The sequence below is a fragment of the Sciurus vulgaris genome (assembly GCF_902686455.1).
Source record: "Sciurus vulgaris genome assembly, chromosome: 5".
Classification (NCBI taxonomy): Eukaryota; Metazoa; Chordata; class Mammalia; order Rodentia; family Sciuridae; genus Sciurus; species Sciurus vulgaris.
Genome location: NC_136465.1, coordinates 69,588,654 through 69,609,192, shown reverse-complemented (window position 1 = coordinate 69,609,192; position 20,539 = coordinate 69,588,654). Strand labels below are relative to the sequence as shown.

Genomic DNA, 20,539 nt, shown 5'->3' with positions numbered 1-20,539 from the left:
TACACAAAAAACACAGGTATAGTTCCAAACAGACATGTTACTAAAGAAGACATAACTGATGACAAGCATATGAAAAATGCTCTGTATCATATGTTATCAGGGAAATGCAAATTATAAGCAAGGAAATGTTACCACACACCTATTCATCATGGTCAAAATCTAGAACACTGACCACCAAATATTACTGAGGATGTGGAGTAATAGGAATTTATGTTCATAGCTGATAGGAATGCAGCATGCAAAAATCAGTTACTTACAAACTGAACATGTTTTTACCATAGTGTCCAACCATTGTGCTCTTTGATATTTATTTAAAGTTCCATGAAAATTTACATGCACATCAAATCCTGTACACTGTTTTTCACAGCCTTATTCACAAATGACAAAATTGGAAGCACCAAGTTGTCCTTTAGTAGATAAATGGATAAATGAACTGCTATACATCCAGTGAGAGGGAATCTTATTCAACACTGCAAGCAAATGAGCTATCAAGTCATGAAAGACATGAAGAAATCTTTGATGCATATTCCTAAGTGAAAGATGCCAATCTGAAAAGCTACAGGCTGCATGATTCCAAATACAACATTCTGGGAAAAGCAAAACTATGGAGAAAATAAAATATAAGTGATTGTCAGAGATGAGGGGGGAAAAGGAGGCAAATGGATAGAACTCAGAATTATAGGGAAAATGCTCTATAGGATACCAGAATGAAGACATGCCATTGAACATTTGTCAAAACTCATAGAATATACAATACCAAGAGTAAACCCTAATATAAATTATGATACTGAGTGACACAGATGTAGAAATATAGGTTCATCACTTTTAATAAATGACATGCCAGTGGGGGATACTGGTAAGGGGGGGGAGGCTATGTGGTATATATATATTTTATATACACATATGAATATTATTCATCCTTAAAGAAGAATGAAATTATGGCATTTGCTGATAAATGGATAGAGTTAGACTATCATGCTAAGTGAAATAAGTCAATCCCCAATAAACCAAAGACCAAATGTTTTCTTTGATATGGAGATGGTAATGCACAATAAGGTGGGGAGGCTAGAGAAGAATAGTGGTGCTTTGGATTAGGCAGAAGGAGAGTGAAGTAGCGGGAGAGGGTATGGGTAGAAAAGATAGGAGAATGAATCAGACTTATTACCCTATGTGCATATATGACTACAGGACCAGTGTGATTTTACATCATGTACACCAGAAGAATGAGAAGTTATACACGTATATATGATGTGTCAAATGCATTCTACTGTCATGTATAACTAATTGAACAAATAAAAAATATTGGAAATGAAAAAGTACTATTAGGTCTTTAGCTTTGCATGAATTCATAAAACAATTTATAGAGAACTGTCATCTTTACAACATTGAACTTTCATGTGTTTTATATTTTATTTATTTGGTCATCTTCTTAATGTTTCATAATGATCCATGTCTTAACATATTTCCCTTAAATTTTTAATAGGTATTAAGACATCTATCTATTGTAAATGGTGTATCTTGTGGTTTGTTTTCTATCTACAGAATAATTTTTGCATATGGATTTGTATGCAGTGACAAAATAAGGAGGACCCTGAAACAAATCCATGAAACAGAAGTGCCCCTCGGGAGAGAAGTAAAGGATGGCTCATGAGAAAGAGGCTGGACGAATCCTACTGAGTGTCAGTTCCACAGGTTCCTCATAGGAACCCCATTATTTTCTGAGGTACTTGAAAGACTCTGTGCTTCTGAAACAAAACATTAACCAAGCCACAGTCATCTTAGACTATAATTACCTATACATGGACCCACTTGTGAATTAATTGTATTTATTCTATTATCTGTGAATTCCCTTGTTTCTCTGTGATACAGTGCCATCTCTTATGATTTCTGATTAAATCTGCACCTTGCATCCAAACTATTATAGAGGCCCCTATGTGCCATATTCTTTCATAGAGGATTTACCTTTTCTCTGTAAGTAGAAAGAACTCAACCTCTGTTAAGCAGAAAGAATTCAATCAGAGGCTAACTAAACGGAGACTGGGTTGTAGTACTGGTACAATTCAGTCTACTTCTGACTCTTCCTCTAGTACTCAGGTATAGTATACATACATCGGTATAGTCAATAATATATGTATTATACATAATTCATATTTAATTTAAAATTGGATAATTTTAAAATTCTATCCAGATTTCTGTTTATACTCAAAGGAAGCACTGATATACTGAAAATTCTTCCATCCTACCTGAAAGAATTTAAGGTATTATCATTTATATTCCTTTCTTTTTCTTTTTTCCTTAAAGTTTTTAATGAGAAATAATACTTATTCATTTTATAGGATACATTATAATTTGAGTCATGCATATACTGTGTAATGATCCAATCAGGATAATAAGTACTTCCACCCAACATAAATCATTTTTATGTGTGGGGTATTTTGTATTCTTCTTGTCATTTTGAAATATAGATTATTTTAACCCTACTGTGCCATAGAAAATCAGAACTAATTCCTTCTCTTTGTGATTTGGTGCCTCTTATTTAACTTCATTTTGTCCCTCTTCTCCTTTGACCACTGTTCCAGTTTGTTCTACAGAGTTTCCAGAAATGTGTGAGAACATGTGGTGTATGTTTGTCTTTGTGTCTGGCTATTTCAACTTAACATTTGATCTCCGTTCCACTCATGTAACTGCAAGTGATAGAATAATAATAATTTTTCCTGGTTGCAATTCCATCTGTGTATATTCATCCAAGATTTTATCCAATCATCCACTGATAGCCCTTATGAATAGTGCTGCAATAAACATGGCGAGTGACAGTCTTCTTTGTAGAATGATTTTATCTTCTTTCGACCTTTTCCCTCAGTAGTAAATTGCTGGATTATATGGCAGTAATCTGTTTTTAAAGAAATCTCCATACGTTTTCTAAAATCTCTATACTGGTTTCTGTTAAAAGGCTGCACTAATTTATATTTTCACCAACAATGTATTTCTCTGCATTCTCCCTTCTCCCTCCTCTGCATCTCACCAACATTTGTTATTTTTTGTCTTTTTAATGACACAATTCTAACCTGGGGTAAGATGGACATCTCATTGTTTTGATTTACATTTGCCTGATACTAAGACTGAGTATTATTCATATACTAGTTGGCCATTATTTGTTTTGTCACCAATGTTTTAAACCATTTCCCCTATGTTTTCTTGTAGTAATTTCATAGTTTTAAGTTTTATATATAGGTTTGTTCCATATTGATGAGAGGAAGGGATGTAGTTTCTGTCTAGATCCAAATGTGCTAGCACAATTTATTAAAGTAACTATTTCGTCTCTACTATGTGCTCTTGGTGCCAGTTGGCCAGGGCTAGAGCACTTGCCTAGCGTGCATTAGATGCACAAGACCCTTGGTTCAATCCATAGCAGTGCCAAAAAAAGTATACACACATATATACACAAGTGTATATATATATATATATATATATATATATATAGTTGAGATATACATATATATATGTATATGGATTAATTCCTGGGTTTTCTGTTCTGTCCCATTTGTATGTGTTGGTTTTATTGGCAGTAACATGCTATTGCATTGCTATAACTTTGTAGAATGTTTTGAAATCAGGTAAAAAAAAAAGCTCCAGCTTTTTGTTTTTTCCTCAGGATTCTGCTTGACTTATTTTGGGCTTTGTTATTCCGTATATATTTTTTGGATTACTTTTCCTATTTCTGTGAAGAAAGTCATTGGTATTTGGGAATTAATTTGAATTTGTAGATCGCTTTGGGTAGTATATGATCATTTTAATTACATTCTTTCAACTCATGAACACAGGCTTATCTTTCCTTTTGTGTATTTTATTTGTTTCAGCAAGTTTCAGATACTGATTTTTCTGTGTTGGTTTTTTGGATCCTATACTGAATTTATCAGTTCTAACATATTTTTAGAGGGTTTAGGTTTTTTCTATATATAAAATCATGTCATCTGCAAATATGGGTAATTTAACTTCTTCCTTTCCAATTTGATGCCCTTTTCTCTTTCCCTTGCCTAATTGCTCTTGCTAAGACTTCCAAAACTTATCAAACTAGTGGTGAAAAGTGTTACCCCCTTGTTTGAAGATCACAGAGGAACACTTTCAGCTATTCCTCCTTCAGAATGATATTGGTGTGGTTTGTTATATATAGCCTTTGGTATTCTCAGTTATGGTCCTTGTATAATTTGTTAAATGCTTTGATCATGAAGGGATGTTGAATCCTATCATATACATTTTCTGTTTTTATTGAGATAATCAAATTGATTTTGTCCTTCATTCTGTTGGTTTGTTGTATCATAATTGGATAGTTGAACTGTCTTTGCATCCCTGGAATGAATCCCACTTGCACATTGTATATGATCTTTTTGATGTACTATTGAATTCAATTTTCTGGCATCTTAAGAATTTTTGCATCTCTATGTCCATGGATTTACTTTTCTTTTTTGTTGCATTCTCTTCCACTTTTGGGTCAGAGTAATGATCTCATAAAAAGAGCTTGACAGACTTCCTTCCATTTCAATTTTTTGGAATAGTTTAAGAAGAACTGGATTAGTTCTTCTTTTAAATGTTTTGCTAGAACTTGGTAATAAAGCCATCAGGTCCTACATATCTTTAAAATGGGAGACTTTTAATTGCTGCTTCAAAGTCATTGCTTGTTATTGGTCTGTTTAGATTTTCTATCTTCTTGATTCAATTTTGGTAGATTACATGTGTTCATGAATTTATCCATTCCCTCTAGGCTTTCCAGGCATTTTTAAAATATAATGTTCATAGTAGTTTCTTAAGATCCTTTGTAGTTCTGTGGTATCAGTTTTAATGTATCCTTTTTCATTTCTGATTCTATTTATTTGGGTCTCCTATCATTTAGTCTAGAAAAGGTTTAACAATTTTGTGTACATTTTTTTAAAAAATCAACTGATCTTTTGTTTATTTAGTTTTGATTTTATTTATGCTCTGACATTAACTATTTCTTTCATCTAACTAATTCTGGGTTTGTTTTGTTCTTTTCTATCTTTTAAAGGGTGTATTGTTAGTTTTGAGATATTTCTGTTGTTTTAATGTACACTTCTATCGCTATACATGTTCCTCTCTACCACTTTTGTTGTATACTACAAATTTTGATATATTAGGCTATCATATTCATTTTGTTTCAAGAAAGTCTTTGGTTTCCCTTTTAATTTCTTCAATTACCCACTGGTCTTTTAGGAGCATGTTGTTCAATCTCTATATATTTGTATATTTTGCCATTCTCTTATATTGATTTGTAGTTTTATTCAGTTGTGACCCAAGATAAGTGATATAATTTCTATTTTTGACTGAAATTTATTCAGACTTGATTTATGCCCTAGCATATGATCGGTCCTGGAGAATGTTCCATGTGCTGATGAAAAATGTGTATTTTGCTGCTGCTGGATGAAATGTTCTATAAATGTCTGGTAGGGCTACTTACTCTGTAGCATGGTTCAACTAAGGCTGTTTCTTTGCAGATTTTCTGTCTGAATGATTTGTCCATTAAGGAAAGTGGAGTGCTAAAGTCCCCAACTATTATTGTATAGGAGTCTATCTTTATTTTATAATAATATTTGCACATATTTGGATTTATATATTAGGGTTATCCCATGTCCAGTGCATATACTTTTTTTGAATTGTAAACAAATGGGATACATGTTGTTTTTCTATTTCTACATGGAGTCAAGGCATACCATTTGTGGAATCATAAATTTACATAGGGTAATGTTGTTTGATTCATTGTTATTTTTTTCCCTTCCCCCCACCCCTCCCACCCCTCTTTTCCCTCTATACAGTCCTTGCTTCCTCCATTCTTACCACCCTCCATATCCCTAACCCTAAAACTAACCCTAGCCCTAATGCTAACACCTCCCACCCCCCATTTTATGTCCTCATCCGCTTATCAGCGAGATCATTCGTCCTTTAGTTTTTTGAGATTGGCTTATCTCACTTAGCATGATATTCTCCAATTTCATCCATTTGTCTGCAAATGCCATAATTTTATCATTCTTCCTGGCGGAGTAATATTCCATTGTATATATATGCCACAGTTTCTTTATCCATTCATCAACTGAAGGGCATCTAGGTTGGTTCCACAATATGGCTATGGTGAATTCAGCAGCAATGAATATTGATGTGGCTGTATCTCTGTAGTATGCTGGTTTTAAGTCCTTTGGGTATAGGCCAAGGAGTGGGATAGCTGGGGCAAATGGTGGTTCCATTCCAAGCTTTCTGAGGAATCTCCATACTGCTTTCCAGAGTGGCTGCACTCATTTGCAACCCCACCAGCAAAGTATGAGTGTACCTTTTTCCCCACATCGTCACCAACACCTATTGTTGCTTGTGTTCTTGATAATCACCATTCTTAGGTGACTCTTAGGTGAGATGAAATCTTAGGGTAGTTTTGATTTGCATTTCTCTTATTACTAAAGATGTTGAACATTTTTTCATATATCTGTTGATTGCTTGTACATCTTCTTCTGTGAAGTGTCTGCTCATTTCCTTAGCCGAATTGTTGGTTGGATTATTTATATTCTTGGTGTAGAGTTTTTTGAGTTCTTTATAGTTTCTGGAAATTAGTAGTCTATCTGAAGTATGAGTGGCAAAGATATTCTCCCACTCTGTAGTCTCTCTCTTCACATTACTGATAGTTTCCTTTGCTGAGAGAAAGCTTTTTAGTTTGAATCTATCCCAGTTGTTGATTCTTACTTTTATTTCTTGTGCTATGGGAGTCCTGCTAAGGAAGTCTGATCCTAAGCCAACAAGTTGAAGTTTTGGATCTACTTTTTCTTCTATAAGATGCAGTGTTTCTGGTCTGATTCTGAGGTGCTTGATCCATTTTGAGTTGAGTTTGTGCAAGGTGAGAGAAAGGGGTTTAATTTCATTCTGTTGCATATGATTTTCCAGTTTTCCCAGCACCATTTGTTGAAGAGGCTATCTTTTCTCCATTGCATATTTTTGACCCCTTTGTCTAGTATGAGAAAATTGTATTTATTTGGGTTTGTGTCCATGTCCTCTATTCTGTACTACTGATCTACCTGTCTATTTTGGTACTAATACCATGCCGTTTTTCTTACTATTTCTTTGTAATAGAGTTGAAGATCTGGTATTGCGATACCCCCTGCTTTGCTCTTTTTACTGAGGATTGCTTTAGCTATTCTGGGTTTTTTATTCTTCCAGATGAATTTCATATTTGCTCGCTCTATTTCTGTAAAGTACATCATTGGGATTTTAATTGGAATTGCATTGAATCTGTATAGCACTTTTGGTAGTATGGCCATTTTGACAATGTTAATTCTGCCTATCGAAGAACATGGGAGATCTTTCCATCTTCTAAGGTTTTCTTTAATTTCTTTCTTTAGTGTTCTGTAGTTCTCATTGTAGAGGTCTTTCACCTCTTTTGTGAGATTGATTCCCAAGTGTTTTTTTCGAGGCTATTGTGAAAGGCGTAGTTTTCCTAATTTCTCTCTCTGAAGATTCATCACTTATGTATAAAAATGCGTTGGATTTATGGGCATTGATCTTGTAACCTGCTACTTTACTGAATTCACTTGTGAGTTCTAAGAGTTTTCTGGTGGAATTTCCAGGTTCCTTTAAATATATAATCATGTCATCAGCAAACAGGGATAGTTTGAGTTCTTCTTTTCCAATTCGTATCCCTTTAATTTCTTTGGTTTGTCTAATTGCTCTGGCTAGAGGCTCAAGAATGATGTTGAATAGAAATGGTGAAAGAGGGCATCCCTGCCTTGTTCCAGTTTTTAGGGGGAATGCTTTCAGTTTTTCACCATTTAGAATGATATTGGCCATGGGCTTAGTGTAGATGGCCTTTACAATGTTAAGGAATGTTCCCATTATCCCTATTTTTTCTAGTGTTTTGAGCATGAAGGGATGCTGTATTTTATCAAATGCTTTCTCTGCATCTATTGAAATAATCATGTGATTCTTGACTTTAAATCTATTGATATGGTGAATTACATTTATTGATTTCCTGATGTTGAACCAACCTTGCATCCCTGGGATGAAACCCACTTGATCATGGTGCACTATCTTTTTAATATGTTGTTGTATGCGATTTGCTAAAAGTTTGTTGAGAATTTTTGCGTCGATGTTCATTAAGGATATTGGTCTGAAATTTTCTTTCCTCGATGTGTTTCTGTCTGGTTTAGGTATCAGGGTGATATTGGCTTCATAGAATGAGTTTGGGAGGGTTCCCTTCTCTTCTATTTCATGGAATACTTTGAGAAGTATTGGAATGAGCTCTTCTTTAAAGGTTTTGTAGAACTCAGCTGAGAACCCATCTGGTCCTGGACTTCTCTTTGTTGGTAGGCTTTTGATGACTTCTTCTATTTCATTACTTGCAATTGGTCTATTTGTGTATGTCCTCTTCGTTCAGTTTAGGCAATTCATATGTCTCTGGAAACCTGTTGATGTCTTCGAAATTTTCTATTTTGTTGGAGTATAGATTTTCAAAATAGCTTCTGATTATGTTTTGTATTTCAATCATGTCTGTTGTGATATTTCCTTGTTCATTCCGAATTTTAGTGATTTGAGTTTTCTCCCTCTTTCTTAGTGTGGCTAAGGGTTTATCAATTTTGTTTATTTTTTCAAAGAACCAACTATTTATTTTGTTAATTTTTCCGATTGTTTCTTTTGTTTCAATTTTGTTGATTTCGGCTCTGATTTGAACTATTTCCTGTCTTATACTACTTTTGGTGTTGGTCTGCTTTTTCCTAGGGCTTTGAGCTGTAGTGTTAAGTCGTTTATTTGTTGATTTCTACTTCTTTTGTTGAATGTGCCCCATGAAATAAATCTTCCTCTAAGTACTGCTTTCATAGTGTCCCAGAGATTTTGATATGATGTGACTTTGTTCTCATTTACTTCTAAGAATTTTTTTATTTCTCTCCTGATGTCTTCTGTTATCCATCTGTTATCCAATGCCTGGAGATTTAATAATACACTATGTGTATTAATACACTATTGGATAATTTTCTGTTTTTTCTTCTGTCATTTATTTCTAATTTCAATCCATTTATTTCTAATTTCAATCCATTATGATCTGATAGAGTATAAGGTAATATCTCTATCTTCTTGTATTTGCTAACAGTAGCTTTGTGGCATAAAACATGGTCTATTTTAGAGAAGGATTCATGTGCTGCTGAGAAGAAAGTGTATTCGTTCTTTGTTGGATGGTATATTCTATATAAGTTGATTAAGTCTATATTGTTGATTGTGTTAGTAAGATCTATGGTTTCTTTATTCAATTTTTGTTTGGAAGATCTATCCAGCGGTGAGAGAGGTGTGTTAAAATTGCCTAGTATTATTGTGTTGTGGTCTATTTGATTTCTGGAATTGAGAAGGATTTGTTTGATGTACATGGATGAGCCAATGTTTGGGGCATAGATATTTATGATTGTTATGTCTTGCTGATTTATGCTTCCCTTAAGCAGTATGTAATGTCCTTCTTTATCCCTTCTGACTAGTTTTGGCTTGAAGTCCACATTATCTGAAATGAGGATGGATACTCCAGCTTTTTTGCTGTGTCCATGTGCATGGTATGTTTTTTCCCATCCTTTCACCTTTAGTCTATGGGTATCTCTTTCTATGAGATGAGTCTCTTGCTGGCAGCATATTGTTGGATTTTTCTTTTTAATCCAATCTGCCAGTCTATGTCTTTTGATTGATGAGTTCAGGCCATTAACATTCAGGATTATTATTGTGATATGATTTGTATTCCCAGTCATTTGACTCATTTTTTGTTGTTTTACATGATTTGGCTATTCCTTTAGTGTAGTTCCTCCCATTGCTGTTTTGCATCATTATTTTTCATCTCTTCCTCATGGAATATTTTCCTGAGAATGTTCTGTAATGCCGGCTTTCTTTTTGTAAAATCCGTTAGCTTATATTATGGAAGGATCTTATTTCGTCGTCAAATCTGAAAGTAAGTTTTGCTGGGTATAAGATTATTGGTTGGCATCCGTTTTCTTTCAGGGCTTGGTAAATTTTGTTCCAGGCCCTTCTAGCTTTTAGGGTCTGGATTGAAAAATCTGCTGATATCCATATTGGTTTCCCCCTAATGTAATTTGATTCTTTTCTGTCACAGCCTTTAAAATTCTGTCTTTATTTTGTATGTTAGGTATTTTCATTAGAATGTGCCTTGGTGTGGGTCTGTTGTAATTTTGTATATTTGGAGTCCTATAAGACTCTTGTACTTGGTTTTCCATTTCATTCTTCAGATTTGGGAAATTTTCTGATATTATTTCATTGAATAGATTGTTCATTCCTTTGGTTTATTTCTCTAAGCCTTCCTCAATCCCAATAATTCTTAAATTTGGCCTTTTCATGATATCCCATAATTCTTGTAGATTCTGTTCATGATTTCTTACCATCTTCTCTGTTTGGTCAACTTTGGATTCAAGATGAAATATTTTGTCTTCAATATCTGAGGTTCTGTCTTCCAGGTGTTCTATCCTATTGGTTATGCTTCCTATGGAGTTTTTAACTTGGTTTATTGTTTCCTTCATTTCAAGGATTTCTGTTTGGTTTTTTTTCAGTATCTCTAACTCTTTATTGAAATGTTCTCTTGCTTCCCGTATTTGCTCTTTTAACTTTTGATTGGTGTTATCATTTAATGCCTGCATTTGCTCTTTCATCTCCTCCTTCAATGCCTGCATTTGCTATTCATCTCCTCGTTTGCTTCCCTGATTGTTTTAATTATGTACATTCTGAACTCCCTTTCTGACATTTCTTCTGCTGTGCTGTCATTGGTTTTTATTATAGCATCCAGGTTTGTTTGGGACATTTTCTTCCGTTCTTTTCTCATAATGGCCAGATATTAGTGGGACTCTGAGATATTGCAGATTTCCTCCATTGGCTTATAGTGTCCCTGTAGATTTCCAGTATATCACCTCCCAGCCTTCAGTAGCCTGAAGTCTTGGAGGAACTTGAAAATGCTGTGCTTCTGAACAAACCTGCCCCTAGCCCGCTACTGGTTCCAGGGCTTGGAGCTGGCTCTGTGCAGAAAGGCTCTCACTGGGGGGCCTGCTCCAAGAAGCTGGCCCTGTGGGAGGAGCCCACCACCGGAGTGAGTACGGTTACCTGGGGAAGACTCTAGCTGCCCTGCCCTGCTCTGATTAGCCGCCCCATTCCCTGCCTGCCACCCAGGCCGAGCTTCACCCGGTGGGGGAGACTCACCCTGTGGCTCTATTTTAGTCTGAGTCTCTCAATGCCTTCCCTTCTTGAATCCTGGGTACTGGAGCAACAGGAGATGCAGTCACCCTCTAGTCTGCCATCTTGGATCCTATGTTTTAAGCTAAGGATTATTCTAACAATCAAAAGATCAAAAAACTTTCAAAGTAAACATATTATAGTGAACTGAGATTACCTTATTATTAAAAGGAGAATTTTTTAAACTAAAAACAATTAGCTCATGTAATTGAAAACTCAGTACTTGAGCTGCTTGGACACAGTGCTGGAGCAAATGTCCTCAAGGATCTCTCTTTCATTTGATGTCTTGGCTCTGATTTCCTCCATGTTGACTCAGTCTCACAGAAACCCTCCACACAGGCAGGATAGGAAAACAGTTCTCAGGAACCCCAGATTTTCACAGTATGTTAAGTTCTTGATCTCAGAAGGAGAGAAATTTTCTTTTGCAGGAGTCAGCCACCACAGGACTTGGATAGTCTCAATATGGAGTATGTGTCCACCTTGAGCTTTGTTACCTTGGGAAACCTTGAGTTATTTGATTGGCCGGTCTAGATGGTAATCTCATTCCTAAGGCAAAGGAGGTAGGGCCAGGTAATGAGAAGGAAAAAAAAAATCATTTAGAGTCAGAAAGACACTTTTAGGGGAAAGTATATTTGATTCATTGTCATCTCTACTGGGTGCTTTCATCTTGCCCTCAGTCAGAGCTAGCCGCTCATGTATATCTTATGCTTAATTCCAAGCTTGTTGAGGGCAAGTATCAACAAATGTTCAACAAGTCTTAGCCTATTGCAACAATGGTTCACTGAGTGAATAACCTTCATGGAGTTGATGAGTGAAACAGAAACCAAGGTCAGCATGTTATTAAACTAATGTTCTTTCGGATCTTTCAAAACTCCACTAATGAAACTTGATATTTCTCAATACTTTAGGGAAATCAAATTTCCCTTAAATGAAGGGATAGGATTACTGCTTAAAATGTGATCAGGAAAGGAAAGGACAGGATTAATGTTTCAGATGAAACCAGGTAATTTGAAATATCTGACCCCAAATGAAGCTATGATCTGACTAACAATAATAAGATAAAATTTTTCCTCATAAAAATTATTGTTTGGAAAGAAAACTTTGATAAATGCTTTGGCATTCCTAAGTGCAAACAGGACTTAAAGCTTGCATTTTAAAATCTATCACAATTTGGCAGTGAATTTCCTTTTTTAGTTACAAAATATGCATACTACCAAGAATTTTAAATTTTCAAAAGGGATTAGTAAATTATATTTTCTTTTTAAATTTTCTTTCCTTAGTAACTGTAGATAATCTTTGAAAATATCTCTGCATTTTCTGCTCTCAATATATTGAACGATTTATTTCAACTATCTATTTTATGGTTACAGTAAATACATTTGGCTCATGTGATCAACACATGGGATGGTACCTAATTAGTGATGTTTCCTATAACAAACTCTTAAAAAAGCAGTTTTTAACTTTCTTTTCACCAAGACAATGTTGTAGAATTTGTTTAGTATACAGGTTAATCATTATGGATTTGAATCAGATTTAAAATCATATGAAATCCACCTCTGCTATTTCTTATCACTGGGTGTCTTGGAAAAGTAAACCTAAAATGGGTCTCATAATATCTGGTTTGGAGAATTGTGAAAATTACAGAAAATGATGTGATGTTTTGCACAGAGCATAAGACACAGTATAAAGGCTCAACATTATACAAGGACTATTGGCAAAATAGTTGTTTTAACCTAAAATTGGTCTGCATTGCTCTTGAGAAAAAGAAAAACTGGATATTACTTTATTTGAAGAATATGCAATCAGTCATACTTAAGCAATCCTTTTTAAAATGAAAAGTGTAGGGGTGTGGATGTAAAAGAGAGCAGTGCAGAGTCCTTATTTCCTGGGTACTGCAATGCTCTGCTTTCACATGTGATGGGCTAAATTCTCTCTGCTTGCCCCTGAATACTGAACCTCTCTAAGGACAACTGGTATATTTCCTGACAAATATCCCCATCTGGGGTCACTAGGCCAGTCTCAGTGTGACTTATTCTTTTCCACATGTTAGAAATATCTTGCGCCAATTGAGATTAAATTTAATCTTTTTGAGAAAAGTAAAGCTGTTCTACTTCAGGCTTCTTTAACAATGTGAAGAAAAGTGAGGCACTGTGTACAGGGGCATCTAAATGGACATCTCAGGGTTCTCATGAGATCACACATCATGGAGCTGTATTATGATCAAAGTTATTGTGTTATCAGACTCCTGATGACTTCCATAACTTCATTGCTGCCCTGTTTCTGGACTGGCCATATTTCCTCCTGTAAAGCTTAATGCTGCTTTATAAATACACATAATTTACATTCATCCTTATATAGTTCTAATCATTGTTATTTGTTCCTTGTAGTATTTTTAAAAATTTTTTACTCTGCAGTAATTTTAAACTTATAGGAATGTTAGAAGACTGGGAAAGAGAATTCCTATGTGGCCTGTCCTAATTGATCTAATCAATCTTGTCAAACCCATCTTGTTGAACAAATAGCTTTTAAAAAGATTTTAACACATCATTAATGAGGGAGATAAGTCTATATTATAATAGTTGAAAGATTCATCTATACATATGAAATATTGAAGTGAATTTGCAAATGAATGCAAAACTTTTCTTCATAGCTGGGGAGGGAAGACCATTGAAACTGCCTGGACAAAATTTATTTAGTGACTCTCCATGAGAATTATTTTGAATGACGAGGATGAGCCACAGACTTTTCACATTTTGTCACATATCCTTTATCATTGCTTCTTTCCCTAATTCAATTTTTCTGAACAGTTTGAGAAGAATATTTGTGTCTAATACCCCTGAACACCATAATGCTTTTACTCTGTGAACTGTCCAGGAAAACACATTCTAATAACCCTGGAACATTCCTAAATTCAGGAAACTAACATAGATACGATACTTTTCTCCAATGTGTAGCCCAGATTTGTTAGTTGTCCTAAAAAAATCCTCGACAATATTTTGCATCCTCCATGCTTGGTGTAAATACAGGATCATTTAGTTCATACATTTATCACATCTCTTTAGTCTCCTTTATAGATTTAGAAAAAATTCAAGTTTGCCTACTTCTGAAATTTTGAGTCAAAGACTGTTGCATTCTTGTGTGTGTGTGTGTGTGTGTGTGTATGCACCCTGCTTCACTGGTGATCATATGTTCAGCTATTATGTCAAAAGCCAACATTTGCAAAGCACACTTCACCTCTGAAGTAATGCTGGGAGAAATCAGAACATGAAATATGTGCCATCAGGCTTACAGTATAGAAATAGCTGTGAACATGTGGCCATGCTTACCAAATTGAGTCAGTATGAGAGCTTGGCAGGTAGGAGGTGACTAGAAGAGGACAGCCTGCAAAGGAGGGGTGATATCCATGGGTTCTTCGCTGGCAGCCTTGGAGGTTGAAGGTGCGGAGACCCTGTGTGCCGAGGTGGAGGCCAGTGAATGGTTCACAATGGCAGCATGAGAAGCATGGAGGCATTAAGAGAGTCTCTGCTTTGCTTAAGGCTCCTAGATGCAGCATGAGGGGTGAGTTGTGGGACAACAGAAGGGTACAGATTGGGGTTGGGGTGGGTGACCTGAGGTATTGCAGGACCAGTGTAGATAGTTCCCTTAGCTGGCTGCCTGCGCTGCCTAGGGCCATGGACCTTGTGGTGTGGGCAGAAGCTGTCACAGTAAGCAGGAGAAGATGGAAAAATCACTGCCATAGAAGAGGTCCTCAAGGTCCTCAGGCTGCACAGTGGGATGCTGGGTAAGGTGAGCCAATGACTTGGCTATGGTGGTGGTAGAGACGCTTGTAGCAGTTAAATTCTGGCCCTGGCTAGCAAGGTTGCAGGTGGAAGGAATGAGAGTAGGGCTTGGGAAGGAATGAGGAGGAGGAGGAGGAGGAGCAACAGGAGGAGCAGGAGGAGCAGTCAAAGGCAAAGGGGCATTAGGAGGAGGAGGAAAAAGAACAGGAGGAAGAGGAGGAAGGGGAGGGAGAGGTAGAAGAGGAGGAAGAGGAGCAAGAGGGAGAGAAGGGGGAGGGAACAGAGGGGGAGGGAACAGGAGGAGGAGGAAGAGGAGGAGGAGGAGGAGGAACAGGAACAGGAGGAAGAGGAGGACAAAGAAGAGGAGCAGGAACAGTGAAATTAGAAGGGGAATTAGAAGGAAGAATAGGAGAAGGAAGAGAAAGAAGAGGTGGAAGAGGTGGAGGAAGGGGAGGAAAAGGAGAAGGAAGAGGAGAAGCAGGAGGAGCAGTGAAATAAGGAGGAGCATTAGGAGGAGGAAGAGCAGGAGGAGGAGGTGGTGGAGGAGAATCAATACACATGGGGATTGGGGATGTCAGTCTGTAGGGGGCAAGGTTGGAGGGGAAAGGGGCCTGGATGTGAGGTGTGGGAGGTGGGAATTGGGAGGTACCACAGGTCTTGGCAGATGTGTAGGTTGATGAAACTCAGGGGCAACTCCCACCTTGATATTGGGCTTCAGAGGAGAAGGGTTGGGAAGAGGCAGAGGAATTGAACTTGGGATTGCCTCCTCACCTTTATTTGGCACAGGGGAAGGTAGAGGGACAGATTGGTTCAGGGGCCCAGTAAGCTGGAATTCCATCTGGTGGGTGGAAAGAATATCAGGCATCTGGGAGGGGTCATTGGGTGGGGTCACTAAGTGTTCATTCCAGGCAGCGGCTGCAGGTGGGAAGAAAGAATGGACAGACTGAGTGGTGGTGTGGTCCCCCAGAGCCTCTCTTCTACCCCGCAAGGCCCCTGCATCATCCCCCAAGTTCTTCCTTATTGCTCCCTGAACCTCCATCAGCAGAATGCCTGAGCCCCCCTCAAAACACAGATGTGGCCGCTTTGCAGGTGGGGGCAGCCCATCTTCATGCCTGGAGATCAACAATGGCAGGGCCAGTGGCATCAATTTTCTTCTTTTCTTGGTCCTCCAGGTAGCAGTTCTTTGTGGAAGACAGCTCTGGGGTGGGCCACAGGATGGTTTTGGGCCCTGCACTCCCTTGGTGGATGCCTGGGAGACTCTTGAGATGGGCCAAGGAGAGCCTAGGGGAATTCCATCTGCCCATTTGTCAGGCACTGAGGAACAGCCCAGGTCTGCCTCTGCCTCAGCTTTAAACAGGCTCAGGACTCCTTGCGCAGGGCACTGGGAGCTGTTGGTGGCAGGGTTCCCACAAGGCAGTTCTGGGGAGACACCTGGGCCCTCTCTGGAATGGTGTTTTCCTCCAGAGGCCCAGAATTGGGCTCCAGGGCACTGAGGTCTCCCTGAGTCTCCAGAGGAGTTGCTGGGGTTACTTCCCCTTTGCTCAGGGCACCCATTTCCTGCTCCTCCAGGCTCTCTTGCGGATCACCGCTCTCTTCTTCCTCCTCTTCTTGCTCCTCCTCCTCTTGGTGGACCACGCCTTCTTCAGGTTGTTCTTGGGCCCTGAGCTCTATTTCCTCCGAAGGAACTACAGGGAAATGAGCCCGTGTCATGGGCTCCTCAGCCTGGTGGAACTGCTGAGCAACTGAAGGCGGGAGGATTGGTCTGCGCCTAGCAGGAGGAGGGATCCGTAAGGTACTCGACGGTCCAAACATCAGTTAGTTCCTAGATGATAACACTGGCTCTTTGGCGGGAGGACCCCCAGGGCACTGGCAGCAGGATCCCCACACTGGAGCACACTGCCTGTAGGAGAGGGCCTCTTTGGCAGCCAGCTGTATGAGGCACGAGAGGTCGGGGATCTTCGTGGACTTTCCTGCAGGCAGGCCAGATAGCAGAGGCAGGAGCAGCAGGGTGGTCCCTGCGAGGAGTGGGACAATCGTGGAACAGGCGGATGAGGGCCTGATAGCCCAACAGGGTCAGGCGGTGAGGCCCGCAACCTCGTTTACTAAAAAAGCTGCCCATTCGGGCACCTGTTGCTTGTCAGATCCGACATGAGTCAGACGACCAGAGGAGCTCCGGCAAGACTCCAGTTCCTCTGGAGACCAAAGGTGCACCTTTGACTTTAGCCCTTGTGACATCAGGCTGGAACGCGTGAAGGAGAAAGGACTTGGGGCGGAGCAGGGTGGTCAAAGGAAGGCCTCCCCACCCCCACTCTCCACCGCTGGTCTGAGCTTAGCCCCTCCTCCAGGCTCTGCTGCTTCTTTTCCCACACCTGCCACACAGTTGTTCTCACTGCTTCAGGGTGTTATTCTGAGGCTGCTTTCCTTCTGGTTATTTGGACAGTCATTCTACATGACTCCAAATAATATCTGTTCTGTATGGATTCTGCTTGACATGACTATATCCGTCTCGAGTGAAACCACCATCAATTGCCCCCAAATAGCTCTAGTTGATTTTTCCTCCATAGTTTCCCACAATACTATCAATTCGGAAAACAATTAGAATGGCCCTGGAACTGTCCCATAGGATTCTTGAGCCACTACCAGTGCCTGACTCTTTGATAGTACTTCAGGTAAAATGTTTTGTTTGGGAAGAATGCCCTTTCCTCCTAACTAAAACATATGCATATCCATCTCTCTAAACTGAATTGAGGGTATGCAGTGTTCTCCCTGTTGCCTAGCATCACACTTCTCAGAGGTCTCAGTCCATGTTTGTCTGACTGCATTGCTCTTGGCCCAAGGTGATGCAGAACACCTCATGTTTCAGTGGTGTCAGTCCATGGGTCCCATTGCTCTGGGTCTGAGGTGAAGAAGACCATGGCACAAGGTCATTTTGAAGGAAAGCTGCTCACCTCATGCAGCCACAAAGCAGAGAGTAAGAAAGAGCAAATGAGAAAATATTTTCTCCAAGGACATGCCACTAGTGACCTCCATCTTCCAGCCATGCCCCACCTTCCCACAGTTACAACCTGATACAGTAGTCCTTTCTAATTATTAATCCACCCAAGGATTTATTTATTGATCAGGTTACCATGCTCATAATCAAATACTTTTGCCTCTGAACATTTCTGCATTAGCTCACATGAGCTTTTGAGGAAAACCTATTCTCCAAACCATCACATGATACACCTGGTCCCCAAAAGGTCATGTCCATTTCACCATGCATAATACACTCACTGCATCTCCAAGAGTCCCCCTAATCTTAATAATTCTATCATTGCCAAAAACTCCAAAAAAAAGTCTCCTTTGAGTCTCAAGTCAAACTCTTGGTTATGTAAAAATCCGAATCAACATATACCTCCAATACACATTGGCACCCAGTAAATATTCCCATTTCAAATGGGAGAAATAGGCACATAGAAGAGATGGGACCAAATCAAGACTAAAACTCAGCTGGGCCAACAAATCTTGTATCCGCATGTTCAGCATCTGCGATACATAGTTGTGCACAGTGTGCTCCAAAGGACCTGGACAGCCTGATCCCATGGCCTCACTCTATCCAACATTCCTGAGCACATGATTTACAGTTGCTGGCATCTCTTAATCCCAGGGGTCTCCATGGCAGCTTAAGCTTCCATCCCACAGCCTCCCACACTACCCTGTCAGAGTCTACTTTCAGGGATTCTGACCTTGTAATTCTTTGAACTGCTAGGCCTCTATTTCTAAATCTTTGTGGAAGCATACATGACCACCTAACTCCAGCATCTTGCATTCCTGCAGAACCAGCACCCCCTAGTTGAAACCAAGGCCAGCCACCATCTCAAGCAATGGCCAAGCATCTGGGGACCATGGCTTTTGCAGCATTTGCATACCTGTTATATGGAGCAAGGAAAACCACATCCTCAGATCCCTGTGTCAGCAGGGTGCCTCCATGCTCACTTCTCAAAGGAATTTTTACCTGAATATACTTTGAGCCTGAGTTGTCTTTGGTGTCCCCAATTCCTGAGATGTCCTCAAGCCATCTCTCCTATTGTCTGAGTAAATGGTTTAGCATCTCTTTGGTGATTGTAATGCTTTAACAACCACAGCTCCCTGAGACCCAGTTTTACTCCAGCTTTTCTGACCTAACAGTTTACTCTCTGCTCTTTGCTCTCATGGTTACAGAAAACCAGAATAAAATCTGCTAGCAATATCCATGCCTGAATGTTGTGATGCCTTGAAGTTTTCCCCACTACATCAATTAGCAACCCCATGCACAATGCCACTTCTTCTACAAATGTGTCGAAGTGAAGAACTTAAGCAGTTTGTGCAGGCAGCTTCATCTTCCAGGAACTCACTTTGTCCTCAGGTCTGGTTTCACTTGGATGCATCTTTGCCTTTGGTATATCGCAGTTGGTTCCAAGCAGGCACTGCAATTCAAGTGAGTTTTCTGTAACATTTTGACCAATGGATTTCCAAACTACATTGGGGAATTGATCTCCTCAGCAGTCCCAATTCTGTCCTCAAAGTCGATGATCCTAGCAACAAGGGCTCTCTTGCAAGTAAACCTTCATTTTGGGCGTGAAATGTGTTCTGAATCTGCTGTCCCAGAACAGCTTGGAAATGCACGATTGACGCTGTGTGTGCTGCCATCTTTAACTTGCAGGAACTCACTTTGATCTCAGTGCGCGCACTGACAATTGTCCCTGGGTGAACTAACATGAAGAAGAACTGCTTCTCAGAGCACGCTAGCCTGGTTTAAATTTGAAGCATCGGTGTCATTGTTAAAAGGCAGTTCATTCCAAGTGGGCAGCCACACTTCCAGTGAGTTTTCTGAAAAAGTTTGACAGATTGATTCTCATGAAACTTTGGGGAATTTATCTACTCTGGCAATGCTCTGAACTTGGGGACTGTGAATACAGGGAGTACAGGTGACTCTGGACAGCCAACGGACTGGGTTTTAGGGGTACTATAGTTCAACTCCAGGGATGAGTTTCTTCCTGTACCCTACCTTTACCAAGGAACATGCAGTAAGGCCTGTATCACACCAGTAGAACAGGGAGTTTCTTGAACACAGAGAGAGGATAGTTCTTTAGGTATCTACAAACATCCAAGAAGAACAGGAAGACCTTAGTCCAAAATTGGCTATTGGCATATCCAACTAGCCACATATTCCTGGATGCTCCCCCATAATTACTGAAATGATGTTACAGTAATATGCACTGCTTTCTTGGGAGTGATTTCTGTCATCTTTGGGAGTGCAGTACAAAAGTGACTCTTGTACAAAGATGCCAGAAATTATTACCATGATTCACACACATCTAGGAAATCCAAGACAGAATAAGAAATGAAACACATTTGAGAAACAAAAAAATTCTGCATCTAATTATATTGGAATCTAGCATCTAATGACAGAGTTAATACAACCTGAACAAAAATATAGGGAGAATATAATTGAATCCTCAGAAGGTTTCTTTTGGGGGCAGGGTAAC

General features: G+C 39.1%; 1 long non-coding RNA gene across 4 annotated transcripts in view; it reads right to left on the bottom strand.

Annotated features, from left to right (window-relative positions):
- Window positions 1-11,406: 11,406 nt before the first annotated feature.
- Window positions 11,407-20,539, bottom strand: part of LOC306661381 — a 448,014-nt gene continuing 438,881 nt past the window's right edge. For all 4 annotated transcript variants that reach the window (XR_013763863.1, XR_013763864.1, XR_013763865.1 and 1 more), the window contains one exon: window positions 11,407-11,799. This is a non-coding gene — a long non-coding RNA (uncharacterized lncRNA). The remainder of the gene's footprint in view (window positions 11,800-20,539) is intronic.